Below are 19,787 nucleotides of genomic sequence, written 5' to 3'. Positions count from 1 at the left end.
TAAAAAAACTTTTAATTTGATTTAAATTACATAGTTCAAAACATCAATTTGTCTAGAAAAAGATAAATAACAATTTCAAACAAAAGAAAATTATAGTCTTCAATATCTGATTTAAAACAACTAATAAATTATAAGAACTCTCGTGTTCACCCCAGTCTCTCGTCAATTTACTCCATGCCAAAAAGCATCTGCATTATCATCTACTCTCGTATAACACACACGTTATACGATCATCACACACATCACAAACACACAAACAAACAAATAGGGGTAAGCTAACCATAAACAAGGATATATAAAAGAATTTTGTAAATAAAACACGACAAATAATACTCAACATCTCATTCAAGTAACACTTAAGCATTAAGATCACAATCAAACTTTATTTTGAACACACAACCCCCAACATCCAAACAACCATATCAAACCAACATACTATCACATTCATCTAGAATTCTTAAACATAGTAATCATACTCAAGTTTTGGTTTTCCACAGCCTTTTACCCCACAACAACATCTAGTTTCCTAGAAATAGATGGCTCGATGTGTCTCACTATCGCAACCAGACTGTCTCCCTTATTCCTCAAGGAATTATGAGTAAAAACGTCGATGCATCGTACATCGGGCACTATACTCGCAACGAGCCGAAATACAGTGAAACATCTTTCCCCTCCTCACTACTTCACACAGGCGAGAGAGTACAACACTCAGACCAATCCTCTACCACTATTTCACACAGGCGAAGAGGACCCCTTTCCATTGCTTCACATAGGCGAAAGAGTCTTCACTAGATCTCTAGGTATGGAAAACCTCACACAACACTAAATTCCACCAAGAGCTTTCAAACAAGGCAAAACACTCACAACATGCAACACACGAGGATTACATATTGCCAACAAAATACACACCATCACATCATGCATGGGAAATAAAGTTCCATAACATAAACCCATCAACTTATCAAACAATACATTCATACAACGAACCCAACGAGTGGTTTGCAACCCCAACAAAACAACAAACAGCTAAAGCACAAAGCCACCATTTTACTGGTAGAACCATATAACTAGAATATTACATAACCAAGCAAAAGACATAACATTAACATTGCAACTATGGCTATATAACTCGCGTTCAACAAAATAACTATCATATTATATAAGCCAAAACGTAAAGCCAAACAACACACTCATCTCATTAATGGACACCAATACATTAAAATATAAGACAATTAATAAAACCAAATAAAAAGCATCAAATCAAAAGTATGAGAATTTAAAGAAAACCAAAAGTTGTCCTAACTTAAACGTGAATTTGAACTTGCAATATAAATTCATAAAAGTCACAAGTGGATCCCACATACCTAAGAAAGTAAAGAAAATTATTAAGTCAATGTGAGTCATGGTTGGCACATCAAAGTTGCAACAATTAAAACACTAATATATGCACTTATCTTTTACGTAAAGTTGCAAACATGAAGAATAGAAACAAAAAGCATGCATATGTGGGCCCCCTAGTTTTATTCCAAGCACATGTGATGAGAGAGAAATAAGCATGTGATATGAAGTATTAATGAAAACTAAAAGTTGCACCCATCTGAAATAGAACCATGCATTACCCTTAAGAACCAAGTTGTAGCATGTGAAAAACATCTCCAACCCTAGTAGTTTGCTTTGTTTTTTTCTATCCATGCAACCCATGAGTATTTCCTAAGCCCTACTACGTGATAAAACAATTATAAGCAACAACCAAAACATGCACCATGCCAAGGTAAATATTTCACAAAACAATCAATGAAAAGAGTTTGAAACAAAAAAACTGACGCAACCTCCTCTAATTCTCACGGAAAAAATAAACTTCTCAATATTAAAGCCATGGCTCATTCTACTTTCAAACAAAGCCATTCATCAAAAGAACCCAATGTACATTACAAGTATCTCATCAAACTAAGACAAAGCACTAAACACTAAGTTATACTATATTACGCATTTACATGGTCTGCACCTACAACCCAAGGAAAGAGAAAAGTAATACCATGTGTGGTTCATGGTACAACAAGAAAGTCAAAGACCTAATTTTTTATAATCCTAAAGTGTTAAAGAAGAGAGATAGAGGGAGATAAGCTACCCCTACATGCTTCTACACATGAGAACTTACCACCAACCCCAAGGCTTAAAGTATCAACTTTGCTTTTCAATCCAAGAGAATCCAACATAATGATGGCCAACGAAAATTGTGTGAAAGTCCCATCAAAGCATTCACCACGTTATGTTATTTGACATTAACAAAGCCTAAATGTAATAGTAACGTGAACTAAAGGAAAAGAAAAATATGATTATGGCTTTTTCTTTCATTTAATAATCATGTTATAAGAGACACAAACACATTCTCAACATTGCACCAAGAATCATGAATAAAAACCACAATCTCATGCATACATGAAACATATATAGTTGTTGTTCATGAATAAAATGGAAATGCCAATGCAACCAAAATTTATATAGAAGAAATAGAAATAGAAAGAGAAAATATGACAAAAGAGAGAAAAGATGCCCATCCTACCTCCATACATTAAAAAAACGTAAACGAAATCGGCAACAAGAAAACAACCTACAGAACCATATGCACTACACCCCAAAACGTGAAAGAAAAGGAATTCATGTGAAGAAGCATCAAGCCAAAATCATATGTGGTAGGATTTGTTTAAGAATAAAACAAAAATATATAACAATGCTCTTACGTGATCTGCACCAAAAAGACTTTTAAGCAGGAGAAAAGTAAATTGATATATTGTAAAAAAAATAACAAAGTTTCAGCGTTGAACCAATGAAACAAAGCTGTAAAGCACCCTGGCACTATATTACCATGGAAACTAATTTGCACCTTTAACAATTAGGGATATGGGTTTTGACCCATTAAATGCATGGCCAATCAATTTGTGAGTGAGAGTAGCACCAAGAAAACCCCAACATGATATTAAAATCTTATACTACCGAAGGAAGACTCTGCACTCCTAACCATCAACGCATGCCACCCAAATATCAAAGATAGATGTGTAAAACAGAAAACAAACCAGCTTCCCCTACACTACACATGCATGCTTTTCAAGTTTCATTCATCAAGCAAACAAAACAGAAAGTAAAGTCAGCTTCAAAAATAGAAACAATGTCAACTTCCCCTACCTCTTGTAGTTGTGCTCTCTCTCGACTCCACGCCTTACTCACGATTTCTCTCCTCTTCATCTCCCCTTTTTACTCTCGTTATAGAACCCCAAATAACCTATAGTGGTTATATACAAAAACCCTAGCCTTCACTTAATACTAATACCCTCCCGTTTTAGGTTTTTGAATATTTGGTTAAGATTCTATAAATTAAAACTCTCTCCCTGTTTATTATCTTCACGTAGCATCAAAGATTTGAAAAAAAAAAAAACAGAATGTAAATGTTGTAGGTTGCAGCAACTGAAAAAAAAAGGAACTAAAAATTAAACCATGCACGTCCAATTTAGCCAAAAAGTAATCAGGGGAGAGAAAAATAAATTTATAAAATCAAAATATAATATAAAATGCACTTTCGTTTTCAATCAACCAAGGTTCAAACACAGTCCCCTACGGACGAAACAAATACAATCAACCACCAAGCTGTAAGCTTTCTCGTAGTATATTACGCACCAATAAATTATAAATGCATAAGGTGCACATGCCATAAATAAAATAAACAAAACACAATTCTAATTAATCAATTATTTATTCCATATGTCATATAATTAAATTACATAATCAATTAAATTCATCAACAATATTAATCAAACTATTAATTTTTCCTATAATTTTCTCTTTATTCTATTTTTTTCCCAAGTCTTACAACAATTTCACCATCAGCATTTACCTTGACCTTATAGATCCATTTGAGAGCAATAAGCTTCTTGTTTAGTGGTAGCTCTACCAACTCCCAAGTGTCGTTCCTCTTAATAGAGTCAATCTCCTCCTTCATAGCACTCCACCAATGTCTATCCCTGGTTGCCTCCTCAAATGTGATCGGTTCTGATTCAGCAATTAGTGCAAAATGCATTAAATTCCCGTCAGATGTTACGATAGTATCATGAGTAACATCGTAGTCTCGAAGATATGACGGAAGTCGTGATCTCCGTCCAGATTTTGTCAAGGCCAAATCAATTGTGTCTTCCTCTACTGAATCATCTTCTAAGACTATCTTCGAAGTGTTGTTGGCTTATGTGCTTGCCACCATCCAATCCCAGCTAGATGACTCATCAACATACACATCTCTGCTAGTGGACCACGTGCTCTGAATTGGGGTTATATAGTTTGTAGCTACCTATCTCATGGTAGTCAATCAACACCTGGTGTGTGCTCTTATCATCTAACTTCTTTCTCAAAGGATTAAGAACGTGTTTGTAGCATAGGGACCAAAAAATTCTGAGGTGTGAAACGTTAGGTTTAAAACTTGTCCAGGCTTCCTCAGGTGTCATCAATTTCAGTTTTCTCGTTGGTGATTTGTTCAACACATATGTCGCTGCACTTGCTGCCTCACCTCATAAGAAACTTGGCACTTTCTTGGTTTTCAGCATACACCTACCCATGTTAAGTAAGGTCTTGTTTCTTCTTTCTGCAACCCCATTATGTTGAAGAATATAGGGAGGAGTGAACTCATGAACAATCCCTTCTTTTTCACAGAACCCACCGAATTTTATTGTTGCATATTCCCTTCCTCCATTAGACCTTACGATCTTGATGTTACTCCCACTCTATCGTTCCGCCATGCTTTTGAACTTTCTAAACACCGACAACACCTCACTCTTCCTTTTAATTAGATAAATCCATATTTTCCTAGTAAGATCATCTATGAATGCCAAAATGTACCTGTTCCCACTAGGAGTTTCCACTTGCATTGGACCGCAAACATCTGAGTAGACTACTCCTAGTTTCTCAGTGGCTTTCGTAGGAATGAACTTTTGGAACTTGGGCCTGGTCTGTTTACATTGTATGCATTCTCTACACACCTTTTCTGGAATCTTGATTCGTGGAAGCCCCTAGACTATCTTCTTCTCAATTAGATCAAACAAGTGTTGGAAATTCAGATGCCCAAATCTGTTGTCCCATATCCACTCATCCTTGTTCATTACTATGGCAAAGCAGTGATGTTTTCGAGTATTCATTGCAATATGAAAGGTTCTATTCTCAGATAGATCTGCATGAACAACCAATCCTTTTGATTGATCGTAAAAATTTAGACCATTCTCCTTCATTTCCATAATAAACCTTTTTGCAACAATTGCCCAAGAATAAGCAGGTTTGTCTTTAAACCTAGTACATACAGAACACCATCATTTACCACTTCTCTATCACTTGAATCCCGTAACACCACACGACCAATGCCTTCCGAATTTAGGCTGCTATCATCAACAAACCTAATCTTTCCTTGTTAAGAATCATCAACCTTGATAAACCAATCACGTCTACCTGTCATATGCATGGAGCACCCCGAATCTAGATACCAAGACGATTTTTCCTTTGAATCTATGTACTAGTTTTGGCCATAAGCATCACAACATCTGAATTAGAAGAAGCCTCGTTATGAGTCAAATTAGCTTGGTTCTTTGGCCTGTTCTTAACACCTTCACCATACCAACATTCACGAGCGAAGTGTCCAAGATTTTTGACAGTTGTGACACTTTAATTTCTTCTTCCACTCCTTCTCATCTTTTCCTTGTCTCTTGTGATTTTTTCTAGCCTTGGACTTATCTTCAGATTTCTCTTCTTGCTTCTTCCAGTGCTTTCCTCCTTTCTTGAAACCTTTGGAATTTGTTTTATAATTTGTTCTGGCCTGTAACGCTTGTTCTTGACAGTTCTTTCGATCATCCATTCTATACTCATGTGCTTCTAGAGAATGTTGGAGTTCCTCGATCTCCAATGTTTCAAGATTCTTTATTTCCTCAATAGTTATCACCAAGTGATCAAATTTAGGAGGAAGTGACCTTAATACCTTGTGTATCACGTGTTGTTCTGATACTTTATCACCATAAGATTTTGTCGCATTCACTAGTTCTTGAGTCTTGTCCAGGTATTGAGCCACTGTCTCACTTTCTTCCATCATCAGAAATTCAAACGTCCTTCTCAATGCTTGCAGCTTCACTTTCTTATGCTTATCACCATCACCATACGTCTTAATCAATATTTCTCAAGCCTCTTTTGTTGTCTTAGCTTGGGAAATCTTGTTAAAGATTTGTGAATTTACACATTGGTACAACAAGAACCTTGCTTTACCGTCTAATTTCTGCTGCAGCTTATAATTCTTTTTGTCTTCCTCTATAGCTTTGCTGCTAAGCTCTCCAAGGCCAGTTTCAATCACATTTGCCACGTCTTAGAACTGAAACACAACCTTCATTTTTATCTTCCAATCATCAAACATCTTACCATCAAAGATTGGCAAACCTCTTTGTATAATGCTTCCACTCTCGTTCATCTTGATTTTGAAACTCCTCAAAACTCTGCACAAGTCTTGACACCTTCACCCTTTCTTGGTATCCTTGAAGATTGTGCTACCTTCACGGCCACGCACCACACTACGATGCTTCTTCTTACACGATCGAACGACTTCGTTCCTTCTACCACACAAGTGAACCTATGCTCCAGATACCATATTGAAATCAGAGTTGGTAACTTAATAATGACAGGAAGTAGAATAGAGAGAGTGTGAGGAACAAATATATGAGACTGAAATGAGATATATCTCTATTATGAATTGAATAGTAGAAAACGTATTTATACAAAAAAGTGTAATTGTTATAGCTAACAGATATAATAGAATCTATTTTTGGTTTGACTTCTTACAACATGGATTCAAATATTCAGTTCCACCAAAGGTGTTTCACCTCCACCTAGCATGTCTACCCACACAACACCTTCAACATCCAGGTCCCCATCAACAAAAAATTCACAACAATTAGGTTTTCTCAGTTCATATCAATGACAAATGGAAGCATGGGTCTCAATTCTTACTAGGTAAAGTCACCAATCTAGTTGGGATGGCACAAATGGGGTACGAAATCGGAAGCCTTCGCAATATCAAGATAGGCTTCAATTCGCAGGAATCACTGTTGCAATTTTTGCCACATACCAATCATGGAATTACGTCCTAACCACATACCAATCATATTCAACTAACCAAGTAATATTTATCATGCATGTAAATCTCATGCCAACCTTTATAATCAATCCTCATTCATATTCCATGTTGAATCCATTCCAACTCATCTTTCCTAAATCCATGAATATAGAAGTGTATTTCATACCGGCACCATGCCACTTTGATAACCAACCATCCCATTTAAATCACATGCCAAGACTCACCATCTTTAGCCTATGAATCATCCCACATATACATCATACTCAAATCATGTTAAACTCATAAGCTACAAACCATAATTCACCTTACTCATACAAAATCACTCAATTCATGCTTTAAATTGTATAATCAGTCCAAACATATGACCAACATCCCCAAACGAAGAAATCACAACACAAACGCACTCCTCGCCAAGCTCCTCGCTCAAGCAAAAGGGTCTCGCTCAGGCGAAAGAGTCCTCTCGTTCAGGTGAGCCCCCTTCGCCTAGGCGAGAGCTCGAAAAGGGAAAACAATGGCTTCTTGCGCCCTTTCGCTTAGGCGAGCCCTCCTCGCTTGAGCGAGACATAGTCTCGCTCAAATCGGAGACTCGTCGCTTAAGCGACAACTCGTGCAGAAAAACCAGAGCGAGCTCCTGTTAGTCTCGTCTAGGCGAGATGTGCTCGCTTGGGCGAGAAAACCAGTGTTCACCATTGTTCTCTCGTGCACAGCCCCACGAACAAGAATCCAAACGGCCCAAAAATTCATTTCACAAGTTCACAACAACACACAAGGCATACCATGGTGAAATAATAGTGGCTCAAGTAGAAAAACATAATGAAAGAGTGAACCCTAGCTTCCCTTACTTGGAAAGAGCTAGGCAAATGACCCCGACACTTAAGTGAATGAGCAAGACGGCTCCAAGAGCATAATTAAGAGCTGGAAATCTCAATACAGAGGAAGCACGAGATTATTATGAGGAACCCTAACGACAAGCACGGAGATTAGACTAAAAGAGAAGAGTATGCATCGAAAGTAACTTACGTGAGTGGAAGAAAGGAGTTGAACTCAATTGAACTTGAATGAACCCCGAACCCTAGCAGAGGAACGTTACTGTTCTAAGAGAAAGGAGGCTATTTTTCTGAAAGTGAGAAGAATGAAAGTGTTTCACCTGGTTTAGGGGCTTTGGTTCCTTATGGGTCAGCCCTACGTCCAACTTATTTGGGACAACCCTTTAAAATAAAGGCAAAATAAAAAGTGGGCCTTACAAAAGCATGTTTGAAAATAATGAATATTTAATTAAATTATTAGAAAAAAATAAATTTTTTGGAACTACGAGTTCAAAGAACAGAGAATGTAGATTAAAAGTTTTAAATTAATAAAAGTAACGAAATTATAAAGGTGACAAAATGTGAGTTACGAAAATATTACCAAATAAAATATAAATAATTTTTAGTAAAAATTTTAATCCAAATTTGAAAGTACAACAAACAACAAAGAATCACCACAAAATATAAATAATTTTTAAAACTTTTAATCCAAATTTTAAAGTTCAACAAACCGCACTTGTTCACTCTCTTTTCTGTTTTATTTTTTTAGTAACCATTTTTTATATCCTAGCTATGGATCTTACCATAGTTCCTTCACAAATAACTTTTTACCCGTCATTCATATTCTTTGCAATTCTTTGTATTTGGACATCATTTGGTATGCATTTCACTCTCATTTAATTTGTTGATGTATGATTTTTAAACCCTAAATTATCATGAAGTTCAATTTCATTTTAAATTTTAGTTTTGGCTTTCTATCCCTCTCTATCTAGTAATATTCTTCCCATGTTTTCGATGTAAATGAACAATAGTTAATAATTATAAAAAGAAAGAAGAAGCGAAATATAACCTGAAAAAGAACAAACACAATTAGAATATTAAGAAGTACCAATAAATGAACCTTGAAACCAATAAATAAGAAGAAATAAAAATCAGTTGATCAGAATAAGAAAAGAGAATAAAATTGAAATTAGTGTGAATTTTATACAATTGCCCTTAAAAAAATAAATTAAGAATATTATACTATTAAGGGCAAAATAGAAAAAAAAGTGTACATAAAAGAAATTTATCTCTTCATATATAAAGTAATGAAAAAATAATAAAATTATTATTATTGCATGTGTGTTCATTTTTTTTACGATAATAAAAAAATAATTATTTATTATTAGTATTATAATTATGAAATTAAAGATAAATATTTTATAATTTTATTGTAAATCATTTTTATTTATTTAATAGGTAATTTTATAATTAAAAAAGTGGTTAAGTTTAAAATTCGGGAAAATTGAAAAGAGTGTTCATTTTTTTTACGATAATAAAAAAATAATTATTTATTATTAGTATTATAATTATGAAATTAAAGATAAATATTTTATAATTTTATTGTAAATAATTTTTATTTATTTAATAGGTAATTTTATAATTAAAAAAAAGTGCTTAAGTTTAAAATTCAGTAAAATTGAAAAGAAAAGATATTAAGTTTAAAAGCGGGTAAAATTGATAAAAAAAAGTTATTTTAATTTAATTTTATTTTATTTAAATAATCAATTTTAAAATAAATGTAAACACCAAAAAGGAGAACCCTTTTATTTATATACTAGCGTACACACAGGCGTTGTTGTGCATGTGTACGCATTTTTTAAATATAAATGATATTATATTAGTAGGTGATGATAATGTAATGTTATTAAGTAAATATATAAAATAAAATTATATTTATTAAAAATAAAGAAAAGATGAGAGAATAATTATTGATAAATAGAAAAAAAGAGAATAGCAAAGATAGATGATTTTATAAAAAAGTTTGTAAAAATTACAGTCAATTTTAAAAAATTTAATAAATAATTATATTTTAAAGGATAAAATTGGTATTTTAAAACCTGGACACAAAAGAGGGAATCCTCTTTATTATATATATAATATATATATATATATATATATATATATAAGTATAGATAAAATCGATAGTTAAGTGAAAAAAAATTAGTTACACATTAATTATCAAAGACAATTTTCTTTATACATAGATATTATCTAGACTTACATAAAGAAAATCATTTTTAAGTCAATTAAAAGAAGATCACGAGATAAAAGGAGATATTACATATATTAAAAGCGGAAGTGGAATAAATTGGTTATGAACTTTGTTATCCTTGGTCAAAGTCGGTAAAGGAAGCCTTATGTTATAAGGGTATTTGTGAATAAGAGTGGTTAAGGATAATAATGTGTGGCAATAGGTCAGAATTTGTGTGTGATCAAGTTAGTGGAGTAATGTTTCAAGAAAGGAATAAGGTGAGGTGAAGTGATAACTAACATGTTTAAGTTGAAGATCTGAGACTATCTTTATATTTTGGTAAAAACCTACAAGATGTAGGGGGAAGCTTATGGAAGGTGAGTTAGTATATCATATCCTAATTGGTTGTTCAAGACATAAAAGATCTTTCAAATTTAAGGTTTGGAGTTGAGAAGTTATTTTGAGAGCAAGGGCTAGATCAATCTGCACTATTGAACACTTTATCGCTTAAGACAGAGGCAGAGTTTTTAGTGAGTTCAGGTGTCGTAGTCGTTACTTCAACTAAGCTTAGGTAGTTGTTATAAGAAAAATGAAGAGAGCATAGTTTTCTTCTACCTGATGAGTGAATTTTCGAGGACGGAAATTTTTCTTGTTGGGGAGAATGTAAATTTCTAGAAAATGGTATTTTAGAAGTGATGGTGGTTTAAAAATAGTAAGACTCAATTATTTTAATATTAAAAGGTTTTAGTATAAATAGAATTGTTATAAATGAGTTTCATTATTTTAAAACACATCATCTCTCTAGAAACTACTTTTCTAGATCTCTCTGACTTTTCTCTAAAAGTTTTGTCTTTTGAGTCGTCTGATCGAAGAACCAAGACCGTAGGATTGATCCTCTCAGTGAGCTCTTCATTTTGGACCGATCAGTTTCTCCGTTCGTATAAGTTAAGTTTTCGCTGTCTTTTTGGTTTTTTCTGTTTTCTGTTACATGTAAGCCCTTTTCTACTTGCATGCGTCGTTTTATTTATCAGTATGAGACTCTATTGATAAGTGATCATAATGGTATGTCATGATCCTTCTTGTGATGTTTCTATATGTAGATAGAGCATCCTGTGGAATTAGAGACGTTTGACGTTTATAGAGTTGTTTAAGTAGGATACTAGGTAAGGGAAGCTAATGTCTATTATGTCTCACCAACCTACTAGGAATGTTATTATATGATTATTCTATAATTGACTGATGTGTTTGATATGTGAATTGGGTTGTGATGTTTGAAAATGATAAATACTTAGGTTTTATATGTTGTTTGAGAATAATTATATGCTATGGGTGCAATTGGATGCAATTGGTGTGAATATTTTGATAAAATTAATGTTGATACTCGAATGGTCTTTGGTGGAGGTTTTGGAGTTGTATGGATTGGTTGAATAGGTATAATTTTGCTTAAATCAGTTTCTGTAGAATTATGGAGAATTGCTTACTCGCTGGGCGAGCCTACTCGTTGGACGAATAAGTTGATCTGCAGAATTATGCAGAACACTGATATGCAGAATTATGTAGATTTGCATGCTCGCTGGGCAAGTGCTACTCGCTGGGCTAGCATGGGCCACTGGCTGGGCTAGTGGTACTAGTTGGGCAAGCATGGGCTAGTGGCTGGGAGAGTGCTACTAGTTGGGCGAGTGAGTCAGAAACGGAAACTTGTATTTTTGAGTTAAATTGGGTGGTATTTTAGTTATCATAGAAGCTTTGTAATTATTATGAATGATGAGTATATGATATGAGATTGTTTGTATGAGACTGAGTTAAGATTGGTTAATGCTAACCCAAGGAGGATTAGCAGTGATTGTGGTAGTGTATGCATTGAGGTAGGGATTGTCTTGGCAGTTATCCTGACGCTCTAATAACCATTGAAATTCTCAAGTAGAGAGGAATGGGGTATGTGGTGAGAGGAGCAGGAGGTCTTAGCCTAGAGGTTTTTCCTTGACCATAGGTGTTAAGGGACTCACCTTGTTTGTGGTAGAGTTTTGACTCTTAATATGTCGCTCTGCAGAGCATGAGACTATAAGTGCATAACTGACTGGATCCGACCTCAATGCATGTATCCGAATTAGTTAAGTCGTAGTTTAGAAATATATGTGTGTGAATATATGCTTGTTTGTAGTTGTTAGATATATCAATATTATATGGTTTAAGAAAATTCTTTAAAAGTCATTAGCTTACCCTTCTTTTGTGTTTTTGTCTTGTGTTATATGTTTTCCTTTTCCGATGATCACCTATTCGGTGGGAGCAGTGGTGGATGCTGTTTCAGAGGCACCTCTGGAGGTTGAGGAGACATCTTTTAGGTAGGAAGGAGGTCTTAATGAGAAACTATTCTAAGTGGTTAGCTTGTGTTTATAGTTAGAAAGGTTTGGTATGTATAATTATATTTATATAGTCTGATCATTTGTAAGACTGTATTAATATACTTTATACATTTGTTTATTGTTTTGAATATTCTAAGGTGGAATATCCTATTTTATTAGTTTTAAGCTACTAAAATTGGGTTATTAAAAAGGGGCTTCATGAGTTATTATAAAATAAATTATCAATTTCCGTCTTTTCAACACTTAATTAAACCAATTATCTAATCAATGTAGTGATAAAAAAAATTCCGGCTGAAATTTTTGTTTCGTTTACAGTTATTTTCTTTGTGTACGTTATCCATCTTTATGTTATCCATCATTATTTTCTTAAAAAAAATTTGTTTACATTCACCACCATCTTTATTTTCATTTATCTTTTTTTTTTATATTTAGCTGATAACAATTGTTTTTCCTTCTTGTAGTGTTTCTGAATCGGACGTTTTAGCTGCTATTATTTGAACTAAAATTAAAATATATTTTAATTTCATTTTAGTGGCGGAAATTAAAATATCATTTAAATTAATTTCAACATATATTTTCTACATATATTTTCCATTCGTGCTTCAGTTATCATATCCTTATAAACTTATATTTAAGATTTTTACCAAATATAAAATAAAATTATGACTAATTTAAAATAAAAGTATATCGCAATCCAAAATATAATACAAGCATTAAAAATATCTATTTATCAAAACATAAAATTACAATATTATTTATATTACATTTTTGAAACTATGATATAATTTATATTATTTTACTTACTATTTATAATATCAATGATTGTAGAAAAATATTTCTATTTGTTCTTTTACATATTTTCATCATCGAACTCATCATGTTTTTTAGTACTGAATGTATGTATAAAAAAATTAAATTTCATTAAGAGATTATTCAAATGAAATGTGAAGAAGAACAACAGGTTACATCGTGAATATTAACCTTTTTTTTAGTAATACCAACATTTACAGATTTATGATGAACTAGAACCAAAATCCTATATATTCCTATAATATATATATATATATATATATATATATATATATATATATATATATATATATATATATATATATTAATTCTAAATCAAAAAACTAATCTTAAATCCTATATTTTACTTTTCTCGTCCTTCTTTTTCTTTCTTTTTCTTTGTTAAAAATTTATGTACAATGGATAGATTTAAGAGAATAAATCCTTTCTTGTTTCCTTCTTTCATTTTGATTGTAGTTTCCATCTTAGTTACAGCAGCAGAATGCACATGTGACCAAGAAGACGAAGGTCATCATAGCGGAAAAACTATGAGGTACAAAATAAAAACTGTACTGTCAATCTTTATTTCACATTCAATTGGGGTGTCTATTGTTGAGTCCAAGAACAATATTCTGTTGAGTCCAAGAACAATATTTTCTTCATTGTAAAAGCTTTTGCTGCGAGTGTAATTCTGGCCACGGGGTTCATTCACGTGTTACCAGATGCTTTTGAGAACCTGACCTCACCTCGCTTGAAGGAGTATCCATGGGGAATTCTTCCTTCACTGGATTCGTTGCAATGTGCACTATACGGGGAATGAATTTGGATTATCTGTTGGATTTTTTGTGTTGTTTCTCTGCTGTGTCTTCATAATACACTTTCATGGTGGATACTTCTGTCTTTTCTTTGTATCAACGCATGGGGCCATACATGACAGTGTACATTTGGCACAAACCCAGTGAAGGGAAAATCTCCTATCGATAATCCTTCAAGCAAGTGAGGTCAGGTTATCAAAAGCATGGGTAACAAGTGAATAAACTCTGTAGCCAGAATCACACCTGTAGCAAAAGCTTTTACATTGAAGAAAATATCATTACAGAACGCAACCCAATATCACCTTGTGTCATAACAGAACTCAAAAGGGACAACATATTTAGATGATTGAAATGAATGCCGATTTCCTTTGGTCATTGAATTGAACTGCAATCAAATTTTTGACAGCTTTATGGCTTGAAACTCATTAATCCTTAAAAAACGGTCGTATAGTAGATTACTTACCATCTCACTAAGTCGTGTATAAGCGGGATCATTTATGTATGTAAACGAGGTAGCAGAGTCAAATATTGCATGAAACTCAAGATCGGCATCTAGATCTTCCACAATAATTTGGGTTATGCTGATGTTATAAGTTGGACTGCAAGGATTAATTAAGCACCAGCACAGTTAGACACAAGAATTTTTGTTGCTTCTGTTGTAAAGAGTCCAAACATCCACTTACTGCAATTTGTGAAGGTTGAATGGTTTTTTCTTTAGTCTGGTCTGCCAGTATCACCAAACCTGATTCTTCCAACACCCTCAGATCCAAAACATCCGAAACATTTGCAAAAATGCAAACTGAAATCCAAATAATGAGGAAATATTATTAGTACACAAAGAAACATATTAAGTTTTAGTTTTTGGATGAAGAAATTTAATCAGTTTTAGTCTCTGTTATCAACTGTTTTCAGAAAAAGAACATTAATTTCAACCGTTCAGAAACCAAAACGCAATAAGATTTGCTCGTTCAGATATTAAACTTACTATTATTACATACAGATTGAGCGATTCTTAAAACAGTAAAATGTGAACAAGTATCAAAATAACAACTAAACCAAACCTTTTTCTTTAACTGAAGAACCCTTTGGCATCAGAGTTCACTCTAAAATACATAAAGTGGTAGAACTTTTCAAGCAAAAGAAATTACATCTACATATTCAAGGAAGGAAGGACCTGACACTGTCATACTTATAACGAACGAGCGAAAGTGGGTTTTCACTGAGAAAGAGAGAAAGTCCGATACGGCAGGAAATGAGAAAGAGGGAAAGTCGGATACGGCAGGAAATGACAGAGAGAAAGTCCGATACGGTAGGAAATGAACAAAGTGGAACTCAGATTTTAATGGGATTTCTTACAAAAATCTGGTTATTCACGAAGATTTCTAAAACCACCTCCGGTATATTATAATTCCTACATAGATATTTCTTATATAACTAAACAAACAAACCCAATAATATATATTGAAAATAAAATAAAATTTATGCTTAGAAATATATTTAAAGTTAGTATAAGTCTATATAAAATAAAGTAAAGGAGAAGAGAGTGTATGATTGAATTGAAAAATGAATAATTAAGTAAATTAGAATTATATTTTAGTATTTTGACTATTCATTATATTATTTTATATGTTTTTTATTTTGATTTTCACGATTTTTTTAACATATTTAATTTGTACGATTTCACATATTAAAAATATAATATTTTCATTTGATAAAGGTATAAAATTAGAGTAAATGATTGATTTAACATCCTTTATATGAAAGAAAAAGGAGTTCTTTAACTTACATTTAATAGTTTTGCTGAAAGAAAGTTACATGTTGCCCATGGAGAAAATGTAACAACGGTATATATCTTTCAATTTAAAGTAGATATATAGAAAGCACCTGATCATCTCTGAGAAAAAAAAAAAAGAAAAAGACATCATATTATATGAAATTTTCACGAAAGAATAGTACATGAATATAATAAAAATGAAAATACACAAACTTCTAATAATAAGATTCGTAATATGTCACATAATCTTGGAAGTACTATTATACTAAATCATCAAAGGAAGCAAGAAAACAAGTTTATATGATGTCAAAGAATAAAGTATATAAGAAAATAGCCAAATTTTATAAGTTTCTAGAAGATTAGGAACGTGCATAGTCTCGTGACAAAAATCATCCATACACCTGCTTCCCTATCTGACAAAGATGTTGCACCAGAAACATCATTTTATTATATTATTTTATTATTCTGTATACATTGGTTTTGCTTTATTTAAAGAAACTGAAAAAGTAAAAACTGAAATAATTTTTACAACATTATGATAAAGGTAACGACTAATATTAAATGTTATATTTTAACAAAAGAATGTTTATTAACCGTAAAGTAATAATCGATAAATTCATAAATCATTTATATATTTTATATATTTTAGAAAAAAAATATATGCTTTTGGTTCCTGAGATATTACGTAAAATTGGATATGGTTCTTGGTTAAAATTTGCCTATCGATTGGTCTTTTATTTTTTAAAACATCGGTTTTGGTCTTTATTTTTCTAATGGTATCAAAGTGTCACATGTTATTTTTTTTTAAAATTAAAATTCTTGCATCGGTTTAGCCTACGTTTTTTACAATTAATTAAAAAATTAAGAAAAATAAACACCATCAGACTATCCGTCCTCGCCAAAGGTACATAGCCACCTTGTAGTCTTTAACATATAAACATTTTAAGATTGGGACCGGATGGACTATCCTTCCTTGCCCCCTAGAGTACATAGCCCTAAAGGGCTATTGAAAATTACCTACCTAAAGGAATCACCTCGCACACGGCCTAGTCCGACACATGTCAACCCCATAGGACGACATGTACTTGCCCTGCCCCGGCTAAGTCGATTAAGTTTAATTACTCTAAATAAGGTTAACACGAGATTACATAACCTATTATGATTAGTAGATAACTAAGCCAACTGAACCAAAGACCAATCAGGTAAGGCTCATGAATCTTAGTATAAAAGGCACATTTTATGAAGTACATGCTTACGTTTTTATTCTGACATCTGACCTGTATCTTGGACTGATTTTGGCATCGAAGTGTTTTCTGCAAGCACCTCTCCACTAATTTGATACCTGAGGACGAGATGCCCCTAAAGTGAAGATTGTGGATCCTTGAAGCCTATTTTGGAGGCTTTCCAGAATATACATCGTTCTTGTAAGAACAATTGGTGCCCACCGTGAGGCCAATAAATATTATGTCACTAGTGCAAAATTGCATTTTTACCTCGCCTTATAGGCTTCAGTTGGCGAGGAACCGAAGCATATAATGGCGCGGTGGCAATTTTGCAATTATAGGTAACTTTTATGCCTCGGTTCACATAAAACCCGAAGCCAAAAGCGGTTATAGGCCTCGGTTCAAAAAAAACCGGTGCCAAAAGAGGTTATAGGCCTCGGTTAAGGAGGCCCGAAGCCAAAAAGGTTGCCAGAAATTTCAAAAAATGCCATTGACGTTGGGACTTATAGGCTTCGGTTGGGGAAAAGCCGGTGCCAAAAGGGGTTTTAGGCCTCGGGTGTTAGGGAACCGGGGCCAAAAGGGGTTATATGCCTCGGTTCTAAATTGAACCGAGGCCATATAGTTTAATTAGGACACAAAAACGCGAACCCCTCTATTTCTTCCTCGCGCGCCGCTGCAATTCGTTCCTCTGATTCCAAGAACTCAATCCAAGAAGGCACACCCATACCCCATGAACTCTTTCGCAATGCTTCCAACGCTCTCTGAAGAGCAAGCTTCTTTCTCATGGTAGACCTTCTCCACCACTCCCCTTCCTTCTTCAAAGCACCCCAAAACTCAACCATCTTCGCCATCAGAGACTTTGCCATCAGAAACACCTCACACCCCTTTTGTTCTTCTAACCACTCCCTCTCCAAGAAAGGTGTTCACTGGAACAGCGTCATTCATTTGCTTCGTGCAAAGGGCTACGCTTCGTTCTCCATCGCACTGCATTCTCTGCCTCTACTTCTCCGCCGCCTCACTCAGTCGCCGATTCAGCTCCACTTCGCACGCCTCCACAGCGCCGACAATGCTGCACCACCGTGGGATTCTTCGTTGAGAAAGATCTCCAACTGCAACGGAAAAGAAAGAACACACTCCCTCCGCGTCGACGATCATCTGTTTTGGCTCTTCAGAGAGCTTTTGTGGCCGTAATCAACGCGATAAAGTCGCTGTCGATGTCGCAAAAAATTTAATTAAAAAAATATATTTTTACCCTATGGCTCCGGTTCATTTAGAACCGAGGCATAAAATGGACCCTATGGCTTCGGGTAACAACCGAGGCCAAAAGGGGTACCTTTTAGCCTCACCCCAATATGTCTCGGTTTCAGACCCGAGGCAAAATGAGAAAAATAACCGGGGCAAAAAGCCCTTACTGCATTGGTGTGTAAAGAGCAAGCAAGAAGTTGAAGTATTTGGAAGAAGGTGTCTACTAGAAGTAGAGTTCATCTAAGCCTTGCCTTTTTGTATGTTTTCTTCTTTCATTAAGAATTAACTTGTTCTTTGTTGTGTTGTGTTTGGCTTAAACTCATTAAACATACATTAATTGAATAAAACATATGCAATATACATTCACAATTAGTGGCAGATCTTCATCAAAAAATTTTAAGGGGCCAAAATAATATATTCAAAATTTATATATTTTAACTATTGATATTAATTTAACAAAAATATATATAATTGAGTATTGAATTTCTACTTAGAAAAATTATAGTTTTTAAGTCGTATTTGATGTCTAATCCATTTTAAATAAATTTTTCTAGGGTTAATTATGTTTTTAGTCCCTCAACTATTATCGTTTTTTGGAATTGGTCCCTCTCCCAAACGTTAAACCATTTTGGTCCTGGTGATTTTGGAACTACTGACTTTAGTCCCTAATTTGTGAACGGCGTTAAGTATGTGACTGCGTGGCAAACGGCGTTCTACCTAGGCTGGTCATCTGATGACACGTGTCTACTCAGATGCTGACACGTGTTAAATTAATATTTATAATTCATAAATTAAATTTTTTTTCTTCATTAAGTCGTTTAATAATTATTTTATAATACAAATTTTAAAACCGTCAATTTGAGCACGTGCTTGGCATTATGAATTAGCAGCGTCATTCTCTGGTTCCTAAGTTAGGGAGAAAGTTTTCTCCATGAAAACTCATTTGCTGTGCCGGTGAGAGTGGAAAACCAAACGTCGAGATTCCGTTCTGGGCGAGGTTGTTTGAAGTTGTTGGCGTAGCTGGTGACTGGCTTTCTCGACGAGGTTGCAAGAGCAGAGCATTGGTTGGAAGCAGAGGTAAGTTCTTTCCTTTGTCACTCTGATTTAGGGTTGCAGTGGTTTTCATTTGGGGGGAAATGTATTGCGCATTTGGAGGTCCAATTTGTAGCGGCTGCGTTAGTGTGGGTTTGATTTGTGGTTGGATTTGATGGGTTGAGGGTTGTGTTTTGGTTGTTATACAGATGGTTTTCTCAGTGGTTTTCCGGCACATGGGGAAGTTTGAAAGATTTAGGGGAAGGATGTTGCGTTACGAAGGTGGAGAGGAGCATGTAGTTTGTGGACTGGATCCAGATATGTGGTCGTACTTCGAAGCATTGGGTATTCTGAAGAAGG

The 19,787-nt window shown here is 34.1% G+C and overlaps 1 long non-coding RNA gene across 1 annotated transcript; it reads right to left on the bottom strand.

Moving 5' to 3' along the window:
• Positions 1-13,766: 13,766 nt before the first annotated feature.
• LOC114166227 lies at positions 13,767-15,498 on the bottom strand. Its single transcript, XR_003599876.1, has 4 exons — positions 15,215-15,498; positions 14,837-14,952; positions 14,617-14,752; positions 13,767-14,538 (listed from the first exon to the last, which is right to left on the bottom strand). It is a non-coding gene; the product is annotated as an uncharacterized LOC114166227 (long non-coding RNA).
• Between the last annotated feature and the right edge of the window lie 4,289 nt (positions 15,499-19,787).

Source organism: Vigna unguiculata, chromosome 10, assembly GCF_004118075.2.
Source record: "Vigna unguiculata cultivar IT97K-499-35 chromosome 10, ASM411807v1, whole genome shotgun sequence".
In the NCBI taxonomy this organism is placed as follows: Eukaryota; Viridiplantae; Streptophyta; class Magnoliopsida; order Fabales; family Fabaceae; genus Vigna; species Vigna unguiculata.
Note: the sequence above shows the minus strand (reverse complement) of the source record. Positions and strands in the feature narration are given on the sequence as shown.